Raw genomic sequence first — 13,302 nt, 5'->3', positions numbered from 1 at the left:
ATCTCTCAATTTTCCAATTTACCTATTCCCGGTAAATTAAAATGTGCATTTTTTTTTAACAGACACCGAATTAATTTAAACACCTTCATTCTAGCCCTTACTTTATTTTTTATTTTTGTTTCTCTATTCAAATTTTCATTTTAAAAACAGAAGGAACACATTTACAGACGTGCAGTACTTACTCCTCACAAGTATTCACTTATTTATTTATTCACAATGTTCTTTACTCCAATAAGCAACTTCATTTAATCAGTTTCCAAGAAAGAAGACAAAGATCTAACTTGCTTTCTAACTCTTACCCTAAAAAAATATATGATTCTTTTGGATAATTTATCACACGTTTGAATAAAGAAGAAAGTGCATAGATGTAATGTTTCTCTACTTTGCACATATCCAAACAAAAATTCAAGCATGTTGTAACATTGTAAGTTGGTTGGTTATTCGCAACCTGTGTTTCACAATAAAGGAAATGGCTTTGAGCTGTCAATTGATCTTACACATACATTAATTTCAGTATTTTACGTACTAGGCCAGGTGAATGGTAGGACATAGTTAAAATATTCGATACACTTTTGAATCACAAATAAATCTTCAGAATCAAATTCAGAGTAGAAGAAATAAAAGTAACAATTTCTAAGTATGTAATTGTCAATTCTTGTTTCAAGAACATTCTTAACATGCATTTACCATGTATTGATTTAACGTAATGGACTTATTAGATCCTCGATGACTAATAATAAACATATTCTGTCACACAGTCATTTGAATCATGTTAGTTTATTCTCACGATAAGAGCATGTTGATTTGAAGATTAGCAATGAATATAATACGAAATAACCGTGCAATGTATCACAAAAGCGATCATAGTTTGTAACAATAGGTCGTAGATCATGAAACAAGTTCACACGAATATAAAATAGTTTCGTTTTCTCATTTTTGATTTCATTACGTTAGACAGAGTAACTTTCAAAATTATTCGGATGTGAATAAAATAATCGTTGAACCCGACGCATGCAAAGATATTCATAAAATTGTACGAGTTTCTAATTAGTCGATTTTCCAATTCTTGAATTTCTCTATTTCCTGATTTCTAAATTATCTTATTTTCAGATTACCTAATTTTCTAGTTCCTCTATTTGCCGATTTTCAAATTTTTTAATTTCCTTATTTTCCCAATTTCCCACATTCAGATTTTCTAATTTACCAATCTCTGAATTTCCATACTTTCCGAATTCTCAATTTTCTAATTTGCCTAGCCCCGACTCTCTCTATTTCTCGATGTCTAAATTTTCCAATTTCCCAATTTTCAGATTTTAATTTTCTAGTTCCTGAATTTCTCGATTTCTCGATTTCCAAATCCTGAATTTCTCTATTTCCCCATTTCCCTATTTTCTGAATTCCCAATTTTCAGATTTCAACTTTCCAATTCCTGAATTTCTCTATTTCTCAATTTCCAAATTTTCCAATTCCCGAATGTCTCCATTTCCCAATTTTCAGATTCTCTAATTTTCCAATTTCCCTATTCACCAGTGTCCGAATATTTTTGGCAGTAACTGTATTTCCTATCTCGTACAACTCGTTCGATGACTTCGGATCGGGTCATGGTATTCATCTCCATTAAAACCACTAAAAATACAATAATAAAAGTCACGAACAGTGTTACACAATATTTTAAACGGCCTTTGGGGTGTATTCACACAAAGCTGGCCCAGTGCGTGATATGCTAATTAATTTATTTCCATTGACCAGTCCCGCGACCAGATTGGCAAGAATTAATTTAAACGATGTTTCTTTTTCCACAGAAAACGTTATTTGGAAGCACGTGTTTCATCGACGCAACAGGTTGATCCTCAAGTTTGTCAATTTCCTTGTTCGACAAACTGTGACCATGTGCTGAACACGCTACTTTTTACCATTGGAAGATTATAGTCTGACAATGTCTGTTGACCTTCCTATTTTTTCTTCTTTTTTTTTTTTCATTTCAATTAATGTTTCACGTTGTTCCGTGCGTAGAATTCTAAGAAATTTTCATTACATAATTGCGTTGATTATTCGTTCGTTAATTTCTTCGAATTATTTAAAAATTTATACATTCCCAATCTGTTTCTGTTTATTCTTGGATATTACTTCATATCAGTGATGCAACAAGCTGCTTTCATTCGCGAAATTATCTTTCATTCATCGGTTGCAAAAAAATTTGCAAATTATCAGTGGTGCGAATGTGAATGTTTTCGTCGTATTTGTACGATTTATAAAGTATCCAAGAGGTGCAAGAAAGGATTAATTATCTCATGCGAAAGTGACTGCTTATTAATTAATTAATTTCGTTGCAGTTGATGTTTCCCTTAATTCTGAGAGAAAATCGTTTTTTCTATTACTATGTGTATTGTATGAAAATGTTATCTATGTAAATTACGAGCAGTAATAAGAAATTTTACAGTGATCAATTTTACTGAACTTGTTTCAACAAGGCGCTACAAAAATGTCACAGAAAATTTAGAAAACAGAAAACCTTAAGTCAGATCCACCAAAATAATCCTCGATTAAATGATCAATCTATCAAACATTTTTTTTTTGTTTATTTATTATATCAGAACACAACAGAACTTCTCTAATATAATTACTATTCTTCGAAAAACATTTACAGAATACCAAATCCACCCAAAACACACACCGCTAAATTAAAAAAAATTCCCAAAACTTCATATTCCCATAGAAAAGTTTCTTTGTTCAATTACAGTTTCGATTACAAACGATCGTCGAACTGGAACCGTCAGGTACTTTCCACAAAACCCAGTAGCCCAAGAATGGTTACACGAATATATTACACGCAATTCGACATACTTTGCAGGGAAATCTTAAGATTAACGATTAAAAAGAAAAGCAGTTTCCAAATCAGCCGAAATCCTGCAACTGAGAAATCTCTAAGCCAGCGATGGGCAATCTTTTTTCAAACTTCCAACACTTTTTCAAGACGTATGGAAATCCATCACTCTCCGATTCAAGTAGCAACGATTTGTATGCGTTAATTAGACGTTACTTTCAACAATTCGTTTAGCAATGCAAATTTCAATTAAGGAAATCGTTAATAAATGTATTACCGATACTTATCATGAGATTATAAGTTTCATTCGATTCAGTTTTTCATATGGAATTACCATTTTCTTGCTTAAATCATCAGTCACATCCTGTATATTACGAATGTCACCGTATTGGCGCCAATAGAGCGAGTGCAAAGGATTAAAGATACGTTTGAAATGTTGAATTAGATAAATTTAGTATCAAATTTGGCCGGAATTTATGGAAAAAATATTCTACATAAAATTTAATTATAATATTTCAGCCTCTAAACCTAACCGATTTGGCAAACGAGCGGCTCACATAGTGTCCAAATTTCTTTTTGGGAGTAACTGTACGTATTCGAAGCGATTCGAGTTACGCTACTCGCCAAAAAAAAATTGCAGCACGTTAAAACTGAAGTCGCACAAATCTGAAATTTACGTATATTGTTTGGTATATTGAAAGAGAAAACTGATTAACCCTCTGATGGTAACCTGGGTCACCGATGACCCGAGCCAAATTTCACTCTTGCATTTCTCCGAAAGGAATGTTTATCTCTAGGGAAAATCCTGAAACACTTGACTTAACGAACAATTGTGTAATGTAGCAGAGGCTTTGACAAGTATCCCAGAATTTTTTCAAATTTCTTTAAAACCTAGAACAGTAAAAAAAAAAATTAGACCTAAGAAGTCTCAGAAAATATCTTTGCCCACGGTTAGAAAAGATTTTATTTATTACAAAAAGGCCAATTTTGCTCAGAGTAGCCCGAAAAATCTGCGTGATTTCTAGATTTGTGCAAATTGCAGCAAATGCTGCAATTTTATTCACGAACCGCGATCTCATCGCTGTTCAAATCAACGAATGCAACATGGCAGAAAACAATGGCCACGGTGTTGCCCGCCGTTTCGTCGGAACATTCTTTAAGCGGTTAAATACCAATTTTTGTTGTGAAACAAATGTCAGCCTTTCTTTCTCCATCAAGAGAGAGAGAGAGAGAGAGGAACTTAACGTGTACGATCGGCGGTTTTCACTGGATACACGCGCTCCGCTAAAAGGTGCTAGAGAAAGGACCAAAGTTGCGAAGCGTATTTTACCAAGTGATCAGCGTGCTGCAATGTAACGAAATCTTTGTACATAGAGCGTTGTTTAATTATTGTTACTCGATTGTACGGGAAAAAGTGTAAAATAAAATGAAGCAACGATGTTGAGAACATTTTCTTCTCGCCTCTTTCTTTCTTTCGCGTATCCTTAAGTCATTTTCGCGGAGGTTATCGTTAATTGATAAACCGGTAAGATGCAACGCCTATTAGAAACTAACTTCCTGTTGACTAACCGAGAATGAGTTGCATTTTGACAACTTTTTTCACGTTCACACGTGCACGAGAAAATGCAGTTCCTTTGCCGAGAAGAACTTCGCGATCTTTGTTCCTTGCGAACAAGGTTTGCTCTGGAAAAAATTGATCTCGGTGAATGCTTCTTCTTTTTTACGAGACGAGAAGAAGACTCGACGACTGCCTTAGAACGATCCATAAAATCTAAACTGTATCGCAAATGAATTTCTTTTCAAATTTAACGTCCTGCGTTATTCAGATTGAACATTTCAGTTTTAATCACCCTCTGCGTTTTTAGATGGTAAAAAACGTTCGTTATAAATTTCGTATAAATATTCTTCTAGGTAAAATGTGAAGTTTTTCAACTTTTGATCTTCAGCTGTGTTACGTATACCCATTCATATTAGCAACTATGTGCAGTGCTAGAGTAAAATCACTGAACACGATCAATTCGTATCAGTTAAGTGAATTCCAGGCTGTTAAGTCGTGCAACGTGAAATGTCAGGTTTCTTATCATTCTTGATCTTGAGTATCGTGAAGTTCTCAGTTTCTTTCGTTTTAAGTTCAAGTTTGTAGAATTTTTGGAAAATTACTGTTTTTGGGGTCTAAGGATAATATTTGAAATTAAAATACGATTTCGTTTCTTTTTTGAAAAATCCAAAATTGAATATTACAGGATCTAATATAGAATTTCCAAAATTAAGATTCTCTTTGTTCAGTTTAATATTAACATTTTTTAATGACTTCAAATTCACCAATCTCTAAAGATTACAGTTCTCCTTGTTTAATATTTTTTAGTCGCTTTAAATTTACCAATCTCTAAGATTACAGTTCTCCTTGTTTAATATTTTTTAGTCGCTTTAAATTTACCAATCTCTAAGATTACACTTCACCTTGTTTAATACTTTTATTAATATTAATATTTTTCAATCACCTCAAATTCACCAATCTCTAAGATTACAGTTCTCCTTGTTCGATATTTTTATTAATATTAATATTTTCCAATCACTTCAAGTTCAAAATTTCAATAGAACCTCCAAAATTACAATTCTCCTTATTCAATATTCCTATTAATATTAATACTTCTCAGTTCGATATTCACTTTTTCTGACGGTGTCATAGTGAACCGAATCGACGTTAAAAATCATCTCCCCTCGAAGCTCTAGAGAAATTTCACGCGAGTCGGAGACTCTCTCCTAGAACGCTTACTTTCCACAAAGATTCGTGGAAACATCAAACCCAAGAACCACACTCGAAATTCCACGCGATCGGATAATTTGCCCGATTGTCGATAATTGCCCCACACGATTACCTCCAATTTTCACGGTAAACGATTCTGCCGTGTCATTTTCTCGGTTTTCTAACCGATCTTGCTTTGAGTCAAGCGCAATTACATTATTTTGCAGTATTTCGTCGCAACATGGAGAACCGAGGAAAAAAGATCGAGAGAGATCTAGAACGAGGAATAAAAAGGACTCGTAATTTTCATCGTGGTTTTTCGTAAGATGATCGATGAATTATAAGTATCATTCAGCGATTATCTTACCACCAGTTCACGTGAATTCAGTTACTCCTTTTTTTTTTTTGGTTTCGCTAATTCTGCAACATGTAACAAAGTCGATTTTTCTTGGAAGAGCGAAGGTGCTTATGCAGAGTCTCTAACATGAGTAACCGGTTGAGTATGCGGCATTTGTGTCATAGTTTGATCTCGTGTCAGTTTCATTGATCATTCAGATTTTAATTTATCACTTGTCCAAGGCCGCATTCATACTTTTCGAGGCCCTAGGCGCGACATCGTTACGTGGCCTCGAAAGACCAAGTTTGAAATAAATTTCGCGATTCCGTTTTCAGCGGCTTCTTTTTTTACATTGCGAATTTAATATTTAAAAATTGGTATTTTACTTCGTAACTATAACTAGGCTGTTTTCTATATTGTCCTTTGTGAGAAGTGAAGTTTTAAAATATGGTCCCAATGCGCCCTTATGGTAAATAGAGCCCTGCACTTATCTTATACTTTCTTTTTTTTTCGCTACTACGCGTTCATATTATACTTTTCACTCTCTTCTTTCTTAAATCGTTTGTTACACATGTGTTCATATGTCGCGTGCGTCATCGACGGTAAGTAAACGAGGGTTTTCGGAAGTGGAACTTCCATTAGGCGGAAAAGAATATTTCTGGTCGCAGAGCTCAAACAAAATACACAGAAAAGTAATATCTTATCGAAGGAACAACAATTTAAAACTATCGACACTTTTTTACGATGAAATATTTTAACGCGACTTTTTCAAATTCAAATTTTCCCGCGCTGCGGAACAAGGTGTTAATTACGAACTTTCTATATTCAAAATTTTTCGACAATGTCATCCTATACTTCACTTCAGGACTACACATTCTACTTCTCGAACGTAATTCCACCTCAACACATCCTGTTTCACCGGCGAAGCAGTGAGTCGTCTCTAAAAGTGTGACTTACAACTTTGTGACACTTACGACATGTTGATAAACAAGCGAAGCGTTCTCGAGAGTTGAAGATTAAACGAAGGATTACTTCGCAGTGGCATGTAAAATTAGACAGAATATTTTTTTTCTTTTTCACGTGATCTTTGGTGACCTTGAGAAACTCGGTGCTTGTAGGTCGATGAATTTGTCTTTGAAGTGATTATCTTGATACGGACGAATGAAATATAGCGTTCCGTTAAAAAAACAGAAGGTTGACTTTCTTATCTCTTAACTCTTCTCGGTAGAATAAAACTATATGCTGACTCTCACAGAACTATGTAATTTTTGTGGAAAAAAATCTTTTTGAAATTTTAACTGCACCAGAGATATTTATTCTTTTTCTTTCTTTACAAAAGAAAAAAGGTTTCCAAGAAGCAGAAAAATAAGACACAATGTTCCATTTAAAAAAGCAAGGTTGAACTTCTTATCTCATTATTATACTTTTCCGATAAAATAAATCTATCGTTAGTACACTCTGGCTATCATAATGCTATGCAATTTTTGTAGGAACGATTTTTATGAAATTTTAATTATTTCACCCTATATACTTTCTTTCCCTTTTTCTTTGAAAAATGTTCCAAGAATATGTTGACAACGATAGTGAACACAGGTAGATTCTTCGAAAGCAAAATAATTGCGTTATTAGTTCGATAAACATTTTTCCTAAACATTTGTATCACACCGTGTCGAAACTTCTACACAGCTAAAACGCTATTTACCGATTACTCTTCGCAATGCCTGCTGATTGGATGACAAAAAGTCAACGCGTAACGTTTCTGTGCGTTAAAATTGGACACTGAACTGACACTAAATTAATTCTCGTCTAACTCATGAGGGACAAGATTTTATAACCTTCTTAAATTGCTCCAAATAGCGACAAGAAATTTACAATTCAAATGAAACATTCCTCATTACGATAAGTATGATGCTGTGCTACTGCTGTGGCATTCCTTGTCTCTTGCATCAAATTCTTGGCAAAAAGTGAAATGAACCGATTTAGGCGAACGTAACAGAGATAAGTATTACAAGTACTTGTTTTGCAATCTGCGCTAGCTTTGTTTTTTATGAATATTCAAGATTTAAATTCAAGAGTATATACATACATGTATGTTTCAGACTATAAAATGTATTAAGAGTAAATATATCATAGTGTAAAATACATTTAGACTACATATCTCACAGTGTAAAATATATTAAGAGTATATATCTCAGAGTGTAAAATATATTAAGAGTATACATCTCAGAGTATAAAATATATTTAGAGTAAATATCTCAGAGTGTAAAATATATTAGGAGTATATATCTTAGACTATAAAATATATTAAGAATACATATCTCAGAGTGTAAAATATATTAAAAGTAAATATCTCAGACTATAAAATATATTTAGAGTAAATATCTCAGAGTGTAAACTATATTTAGAGTAAATATCTCAGAGTGTAAACTATATTTAGAGTAAATATCTCAGAGTGTAAAATATATTAGGAGTATATATCTTAGACTATAAAATATATTAAGAATACATATCTCAGAGTGTAAAATATATTAAAAGTAAATATCTCAGACTATAAAATATATTTAGAGTAAATATCTCAGAGTGTAAACTATATTTAGAGTAAATATCTCAGAGTGTAAACTATATTTAGAGTAAATATCTCAGAGTGTAAAATATATTAGGAGTATATATCTTAGACTATAAAATATATTAAGAATACATATCTCAGAGTGTAAAATATATTAAAAGTAAATATCTCAGACTATAAAATATATTTAGAGTAAATATCTCAGAGTGTAAACTATATTTAGAAAGCACAGTGACCTAAGAAATTTTCTTTTCATATTTTACACTCTATTATTAGATTCACTAAATATACATCTCTTAATTAATTTAAAATTTTAAATAAACAATTTTTTACAATTTCACCGCTAATAAAAATTAGCACAAAAAAAATTATGAATATCATTATTACTACGTGTTCAAACTAATGTTACCATTCCACAGTCAATGAGAATATACATATATGTATATCGCTATACTTGGTCAGTATGAATAATTACGAGCGACATAAACAACTTCGTTTAATCTGTAACTATGTATTATCAAAAAAATTACTCCGGTCATAATTTCTGAGCTTTCTTATCTGAGTGTTCCGTTGCAAGGTCTCGTATCGCCAATTACGAAATACCATTTCTGTTTCCGACATAACATTTTAATCGTGGAGGAATGATCTTACCATCTCGCGCGCATCCGTGATCGATATTAATGTATTCTGACCTCTGTTAGTTAAGTTTCTGACGAACTACGATGCTGTCTGCGGACAAAAGGTGAGTGCAAAAACGACCTGTAAAGATCGAAGGACGAACTGGCGTGACAATAGTATCAGTGACATGTGATTGTCAACGTATCCAATTCAAGATCAATTCAAAACACTTTTTCGCTTATCCATTTGAATTTGAATAAATATGGCTATTTTCAGGTGAATTCATTATGGGTGCAAATTCGTTTTTAAATTAAAATATTTGGTGCACTTGAAATTTATGAAAAATTCTGCTTAGTCGAGATCAATTCGAAACACTTTCGCTTATCCATTTGAATTTAAATAAATATACCTAATATTTTCAATTCAATTCAGATTCGTGTTGGGTGCAAATTCGTTTTTAAATCGAAATATTTGCTGCCTTTGAAATTTATGAAAAATTAGTCGAGATCAATTAGAAACACTTATGCGATCCGTTTCAATTTTAATAAATACAGTAAATATTTTCAATTCAACCGACACTCATATTTGGCGCGAATAAATTTTGATAAAATGAATAAATTTCAATTTCACTATTCCACGTTCTGAAATTAATGAAAAATTCTGCTTAGTCGAGATCAATTAACGACACTTTCGCGATCCGTTTCAATTTTAATAAATACCCCAATTGACACTCATATCGGGCGCGAATAAATTTTTATAAAAGAAACAAACTTGAATTGGAATATTCTACGTTTCAAAATTAATTAAAAATTCTGCTTCTAAATGTCTGAAATGTTCGTCGTTTCTAATTATTTTTTAATGGCAAGAAAAATTCAGAAATGAAGAAAGTGAAAGATTCAATTATAATGCTTAATATTTCGAGCTGTAAAATAAATAAACTTAAATTAAAATATTCTACGTTTTGAAATTAATTAAAAATATCTGAAATATTCCCAACTTTTAACTCTTCTTTTCAACACTTTCTTCAGAAATTCGTAGATAATTATCAGAATTTTTATTTCTGTGATAGAAACGTTTCATAATTCGAACTAAATAATAAAGTATAATACTTGTCAAATTGCTTCTGAAATAATACATGTAAAAAGTATTGGATACCTTGAAATGTATGTACCTTCGCGATGAATAACTCGATGGTCGGACAATAGACATTTGTTATCATAATTCGCTAGAGTTTACGAGATTCAATTCGATTAGCGGTAATCTGATGCAGTTTATAATAAATTACTTACTTCAACGTTATCACTTGAAACGTTACAAAATTACATTATATTATATCGAACATTGTTCTGCAAAAAAAAAAAAAAATATAACAAATCTGAGAAAAAATGAAATTTTCCTTCACGCGGTATTAATTGTTTATTTTCTCACCGATATCTTCGTATCCGTTCAAACTTAACGACACAGATATTTCTGATTTATTTATTTTTTTCAGACACGTCTGCAGACATAAAACACAGCTAAATGATTATATACTTTTTTCGCCATGATAACGAAGGTTTTTTGCATAATACATTTAGCATTCTGATAATATAGGTATATATACAGGGTGTCCCGTAACTCCTCGAACACCCGGAAATGGGGGGTAGCTGAGGTGACTCTGAACAACCTTTTCCTTTACCAAAATGTTGTTTGAAGCTTCATTTTTGAATTATTAACGAAAAACACTGGCCAATTACAGCGCGCGTAGAGCCCGCGCTCAGGGACGGCCGAACAGAGATGCACCCGCGCGAGCGAACAAATGCGTACGCGTGACTTCTCGGTTCTCGATAGCTGTCAAAAAACTTTCACTTTGCACTGCTGTTTTTATAAGGCTTAGAGAAATGGTTTTTGGCCGTCATTCCGACGTTTGTATAAATTTGTGAAAAATGCAATTAGTCTGAATCGCGAAGAAAATAGCGAAGGTCTAATTCAAAAATGAAGCTTCAAACAACATTTTGGTAAAGGAAAAAGTTGTTCAGAGTCACCCCAGCAACCCCCCATTTCCGGGTGTTCGAGGGGTTACGGGACACCCTGTATATTGTCGATGGCTCACTTTTACTTTCTCTGTTCTATGTACGAAACGCAAAACAGCGGCGCCTAGTAAAAACCGAAAGGAGTCAGCTTTCCCTCTCGTCCTGTCTCGAGATATCTAGCCATGGCCACTCTCAAAATCCCTCTTATTACGATGAATACATTAACTTGATGATAAATTGCCGTTTCACCTGGAGAAGTTTCAATGAAAATATTTCTTGCTTTTTTAACCATTTCATTTAATCAAAATAATTGACCTACCTTATATTTTTTTAATTATTTGACGAATATCAGATTCTACTAACTATCGAAAAATTTCAGGATTCAATGAACAATTTAGTCGACACGTGTTTCATTTTCGAAATTTTGCAATTTTTCGTGATTTATCGAGAGATGGTTATTTCACCTAATCGATATTCGTCCTGTTCATTTCAAGTGCACTAACAAAGTATTGTAATTTCCTTTATCATAAAAATTCTGATTTTTTTAAATTAAAATATTATATCAAGATATAACCTAAAAATTTTTATTTGATTTAAAATTTCGAATGCACGTGCAAAATTTCGAAATGTTAAAAGCAGCGAATAAACTTTATAGTCTGTTACAAATTCCGAGCAGTGCAACATGGTGAAATAACTTTGAATTTCTATCAAATCTGGAAACATTTCTCTAAACACGTTACCATTAATGGCGCTGGTTCTACACTTTCGGAACACGCACGCCTCTTTGTTGCAATTCACCTGTTTAATTCGCATCGGTTCGTTGCAAAAGACAGAAGTAACTAAGTCGCTTTGTGAATCGACTTCGAACAACGTTCTTAACGCGTACATCAATGAAAAAGGCGGTAATTAATTCTTACATAAATCGTGACAATGCAAATAACACAACTGGAATATCTTCTAGTTTTGCACATATTTGTCTTATATTCCTTACGAAGAATAAGCGATACATAATTTCCAAGTGATCGTAATAATTCGATCACCTGCTATATAACTGTATAACAAATTCACGGTAATGGTTATTTTAGCTTCTCTTCTATTTTTTCTGTAAATGTTCGAAATGTTTTCCTGTAAATTAATGAAGTGTTTTGACGAAATATAAAAAATTTTGGATGAATTGTTTAACTAACATAAAATAAAAATGTTTCGAAAGCTCGATTCTTTGTAACACATTTGAAGTTGGTGTAAACATATGTATCTATAATTTATCTGTCATAGCTGACCTTTATGATTTTACGATGAAACTTTAAAAAATTATTCATGTGCTACCTCACTAAGAAAATCCTTGGTCTATATTTCACCTTCAACCTTGGCAATTAATCCACTAACGAAACGAAACTCTGATTTCTTTCTACGAATATTCATATTTTAATAATTAATTTTTTGATACAGTAATTAATCTCTGTATCTTCCACAGAAAGACGTATTAACCCTTGACACTCGACCACCAACTCCAGCACTCTTTGAAAAACCAGGAATTTGTTTCGAAAAGAAAAAATTATACGTGTTTATGAATTTTTTTATATTTACTTCTTTCGTTAATTTGTTTTATTTCAATATGAATAAAACTTGAATGAGGTTATGGTGCAAAGTTACAGTGACGTGCAACAGGTTAAGAAGCACACAAACAGCACATTTCATTTTCAACCATTGCACAGTTTCTCTCAACGAGATAAATCACTGAATTACCTTAATTGAATTTTTCCAAACATTTTAACAATAATTCAACCGACCAATGAAACAATAATTCATCGTTCATTTGACATCAACACATGAAACAGAAATGCGTCGTTGACGTGACAACTCGAATGTTATTCATGTGTAACTAAACATGAACCAACTTCTGGTAATTAATTCAGATTGTCACCGATAAGAAAAAAAACACACCGAGAAAAACAGCGACCGCCAAAGAACTCTCGTGTATCACGATTACGTCACACATCGGCCTGAACTTCAACTGGCACGCATTGAATTTCTTCGCCTTTCATTCGACGCCGTCTCCTCTTTCCACGGACCGTGGATCGCAGAAAACAATGCTTCCCGGAGCAGGAAGAAGTATCGTGTCGTCGCGTAATGCGAATCAGAGCAGAGCAGAGCACTGACCTTGTTACTCTCCATATTTCATGAAACGGTTGCTACGCG

Source organism: Habropoda laboriosa, unplaced genomic scaffold, assembly GCF_001263275.1.
Source record: "Habropoda laboriosa isolate 0110345459 unplaced genomic scaffold, ASM126327v1 scaffold22, whole genome shotgun sequence".
In the NCBI taxonomy this organism is placed as follows: Eukaryota; Metazoa; Arthropoda; class Insecta; order Hymenoptera; family Apidae; genus Habropoda; species Habropoda laboriosa.
This window is presented reverse-complemented; position numbering follows the sequence as displayed.